Below are 4,350 nucleotides of genomic sequence, written 5' to 3'. Positions count from 1 at the left end.
GAATTATTCTGGAACGTCACAAAGAGTTTAAGCATTCTCTCAAAAATAATTCTCTGTTTCTGCTCAGCTTCGAACCGGGGACTTTTTGCGTTTTTGGCTAACGAGATGACCACTATACTACAAAAACTCAAAAAGTTTACTCTCGTGCTGTTTCTGGTAAAATTTATACTGTAATCTGCCCTGAACGCAGATTGACAATCTGAGTAAATCCCACACACAGTAGGACAGAGTTCATACGGTGTGGCAATCTGCTCAGAGTTACTTAAAACCTTGCCTTCTCCTACCTCGAAATTAAGGTCTTTGCAGCTTGGACCACCTGCTTACCATAGAGCCATTTCAGCACAGAGAGTACAAAAGCCTCTGCCTGTTTCTGCCCAGTTTCGAGCTGGGGACCTTTCACATGTACGGCGAACATGATGACCACTACACTACAGAAACCTGTCGGAAAACCTCTTTTGCTTTAACACCTCTAGCAAGGCTTATCCTTTTGTAGCGTTGCGTGAGAAAGCAGCAGACCCCCAACTTAAGCAACCTTGGAAAAAGTCACCATTGTTTCCGCACAGTTTCGAATTGGGGACCTTTTGCGTGTGAGGCAAAAGTGATAACGACTACACTATGGAAATTTATCTGGAGAAAGCAGCCGTAAATCTCCTGCAAAGTCGCAAAGAGTTTATGCATTCCCTCAAAAATAAAACTCTGTTTCTGCTCAGCTACGAACTGAGGACGTTTTGCCTCTTAGGTTAACGTGACGAACACTATATTACAAAAAGTTTACTTTCTTCCTGTTTCGGGTAAAATCGATACTGTAATCTGCCCTGAAAACAGATTGACAATCTGAGTCTTAAAAACTTGCCTTCTCCTACCTCGAAATTAAGGTCTTTGCAGCTTGGACCACCTGCTTACCAGAGAGCCATTTCAGCACAGATAGAACAAAAGCCTCCGTCTGCAATCTGCTCAGAGTTCCTTAAAAACTTGCCTTCTCCTACCTCGAAATTAAGGTCTTTGCAGCTTGGACCACCTGCTTACCAGAGAGCCATTTCAGCACAGATAGAACAAAAGCCTCCGTCTGCAATCTGCTCAGAGTTCCTTAAAAACTTGCCTTCTCCTACCTCGAAATTAAGGTCTTTGCAGCTTGGACCACCTGCTTACCAGAGAGCCATTTCAGCACAGATAGAACAAAAGCCTCCGTCTGCAATCTGCTCAGAGTTCCTTAAAAACTTGCCTTCTCCTACCTCGAAATTAAGGTCTTTGCAGCTTGGACCACCTGCTTACCAGAGAGCCATTTCAGCACAGATAGAACAAAAGCCTCCGTCTGCAATCTGCTCAGAGTTCCTTAAAAACTTGCCTTCTCCTACCTCGAAATTAAGGTCTTTGCAGCTTGGACCACCTGCTTACCAGAGAGCCATTTCAGCACAGATAGAACAAAAGCCTCCGTCTGCAATCTGCTCAGAGTTCCTTAAAAACTTGCCTTCTCCTACCTCGAAATTAAGGTCTTTGCAGCTTGGACCACCTGCTTACCAGAGAGCCATTTCAGCACAGATAGAACAAAAGCCTCCGTCTGCAATCTGCTCAGAGTTCCTTAAAAACTTGCCTTCTCCTACCTCGAAATTAAGGTCTTTGCAGCTTGGACCACCTGCTTACCAGAGAGCCATTTCAGCACAGATAGAACAAAAGCCTCCGTCTGCAATCTGCTCAGAGTTCCTTAAAAACTTGCCTTCTCCTACCTCGAAATTAAGGTCTTTGCAGCTTGGACCACCTGCTTACCAGAGAGCCATTTCAGCACAGATAGAACAAAAGCCTCCGTCTGCAATCTGCTCAGAGTTCCTTAAAAACTTGCCTTCTCCTACCTCGAAATTAAGGTCTTTGCAGCTTGGACCACCTGCTTACCAGAGAGCCATTTCAGCACAGATAGAACAAAAGCCTCCGTCTGCAATCTGCTCAGAGTTCCTTAAAAACTTGCCTTCTCCTACCTCGAAATTAAGGTCTTTGCAGCTTGGACCACCTGCTTACCAGAGAGCCATTTCAGCACAGATAGAACAAAAGCCTCCGTCTGCAATCTGCTCAGAGTTCCTTAAAAACTTGCCTTCTCCTACCTCGAAATTAAGGTCTTTGCAGCTTGGACCACCTGCTTACCAGAGAGCCATTTCAGCACAGATAGAACAAAAGCCTCCGTCTGCAATCTGCTCAGAGTTCCTTAAAAACTTGCCTTCTCCTACCTCGAAATTAAGGTCTTTGCAGCTTGGACCACCTGCTTACCAGAGAGCCATTTCAGCACAGATAGAACAAAAGCCTCCGTCTGCAATCTGCTCAGAGTTCCTTAAAAACTTGCCTTCTCCTACCTCGAAATTAAGGTCTTTGCAGCTTGGACCACCTGCTTACCAGAGAGCCATTTCAGCACAGATAGAACAAAAGCCTCCGTCTGCAATCTGCTCAGAGTTCCTTAAAAACTTGCCTTCTCCTACCTCGAAATTAAGGTCTTTGCAGCTTGGACCACCTGCTTACCAGAGAGCCATTTCAGCACAGATAGAACAAAAGCCTCCGTCTGCAATCTGCTCAGAGTTCCTTAAAAACTTGCCTTCTCCTACCTCGAAATTAAGGTCTTTGCAGCTTGGACCACCTGCTTACCAGAGAGCCATTTCAGCACATACGGAAACTTATCTGGAGAAAGCAGCAGCAAATCTCCTGGAACGTCGCAAAGAGTTTATGCGTTCCCTCAAAAATAAAACTTTTTTTGCTCAGCTTCGAACCAAGGAACTTTTGCCTGTTAGACTAACGTGACAACCACTACACTACAGAAACCTGTCTGAAGACCTCTTTTGCTTTAAGACCTCTAGGCAGGTGAAGCCTTTGTGGCAGTCTGCTCAGAGTTCCTTAAAAACTTGCCTTCTCCTACCTCGAAATTAAGGTCTTTGCAGCTTGGACCACCTGCTTACCAGAGAGCCATTTCAGCACAGATAGAACAAAAGCCTCTGTCTGTTTCCGCCCATTTTCGAGCTAGGGACCTTTCGCGTGTAAGGCGAACGTGATGACCACTACACTACAGAAAGCTGTTGGAAAACCTCTTTTGCTTTAACAAATGTAGGCAGACCTATCCTTTTGTAGCGTTGCGCGAGAAAGCAACAGACCCCTGACTTAAGCAACCTTGGAAAAAGTCACTGTTGTTTCCGCCCAGTTTCGAGCTGGGGACCTTTTGCGTGTAAGGCAAACGTGATAACCTCTACACTACGGAAACTTACCTGGAGAAAACAGCCGCAAATCTCCTGGAACGTCGCAAAGAGTTTATGCAGTCCCTCAAAAATAAAACTCTTTTTTTGGCCAGCTTCCAAACGAGGACCTTTTGCATGTTAGGGTAACGTGACGACCACTACGCTACAGAAACCTGTCAGAAAACCTCTATTGCTTTAACACTTCTAGGCAGGCGAAGCCTTTTGTAGCGTTAAGTGAGAATGCAATAGACCGCAACTTAAGCAACCTTGGAAAAAGTCATCATTGTTTTCACCCAGTTTCGAACTGGTGACCTTTCGCGTGTAAGGCGAACGTGATGACCCCTACACTACAGAAACCTGTCGGAAAACAGCGTTGCGTGAGAGAGCAACAGACCCCCGACTTCGACCCCAGCTAAAAAATGTCCCCAGTTTCGAACTGGGGACCTTTCACGTGTGAGGCGATCGTGATAACCACTACACTACGGAAACTTATCTGGAGAAACAACAGGAATTGTTCTTGAATGTCACAAAGAGTTTAAGCGTTCTCTCAAAAATAAAACTCTGTTTCTGCTCAGCTTCGAACCGGGGACTTTTTGAGTTTTTGGCTAAATCGAGCTGAGCTCCTTTAGCATGTAAGGCGAACGTGATGACCACTACACTACAGAAACCGGTCTGAAAACCTCTTTTGCTTTAACACCTGTAGGCAGGCTTATCCTTTTGTAGTTGCGTGAGAAAGCAACAGACCCCCGACTTAAGCAATCTTGGAAAAAGTCTCTGTTGTTTCCACCCAGTTTCGAACTGGGGACCTTTTGCGTGTGAGGCAAACGTGATAACCAGTACACTACAGAAACTTTACTTTCTTGTTGTTTCGGGTAAAATTTATACTGTAAACTGCTCTGAAAACAGATTGACAATCTGAGTAAATCCCACACACAGTAGGACAGAGTTCATTCGGCGTGGCAGTCTGCTCAGAGTTCCTTAAAAACTTGCCTTCTCCTATCTCGAAATTAAGGTCTTTGCAGCTTGGACCACCTGCTTACCAGAGAGCCATTTCAGCACAGATAGAACAAAAGCCTCTGTCTGTTTCCGCCCAGTTTCGAGCTAGGGACCTTTCGCGTGTAAGGCGAACGTGATGAACACTACA

At 45.2% G+C, this 4,350-nt stretch overlaps 4 non-coding genes across 4 annotated transcripts; all 4 read right to left on the bottom strand.

Annotated features, from left to right (window-relative positions):
* Positions 1 to 365: 365 nt before the first annotated feature.
* On the bottom strand, positions 366 to 438 carry trnav-uac (transfer RNA valine (anticodon UAC)). The gene has a single exon. It is a non-coding gene; the product is annotated as a tRNA-Val (tRNA).
* Positions 439 to 3,159: 2,721 nt separating this feature from the next.
* On the bottom strand, positions 3,160 to 3,232 carry trnav-uac (transfer RNA valine (anticodon UAC)). The gene has a single exon. It is a non-coding gene; the product is annotated as a tRNA-Val (tRNA).
* A 258-nt stretch (positions 3,233 to 3,490) lies between these two features.
* On the bottom strand, positions 3,491 to 3,563 carry trnav-uac (transfer RNA valine (anticodon UAC)). The gene has a single exon. It is a non-coding gene; the product is annotated as a tRNA-Val (tRNA).
* A 421-nt stretch (positions 3,564 to 3,984) lies between these two features.
* On the bottom strand, positions 3,985 to 4,057 carry trnav-cac (transfer RNA valine (anticodon CAC)). The gene has a single exon. It is a non-coding gene; the product is annotated as a tRNA-Val (tRNA).
* Positions 4,058 to 4,350: the final 293 nt, after the last annotated feature.

The sequence above is a fragment of the Sinocyclocheilus anshuiensis genome, unplaced genomic scaffold, assembly GCF_001515605.1.
Source record: "Sinocyclocheilus anshuiensis isolate Anshui unplaced genomic scaffold, SAMN03320099.WGS_v1.1 scaffold1997, whole genome shotgun sequence".
In the NCBI taxonomy this organism is placed as follows: Eukaryota; Metazoa; Chordata; class Actinopteri; order Cypriniformes; family Cyprinidae; genus Sinocyclocheilus; species Sinocyclocheilus anshuiensis.
The sequence above is the reverse complement of the archived record's forward strand: the minus strand, read 5'-3'. Positions and strand labels throughout refer to the sequence as shown.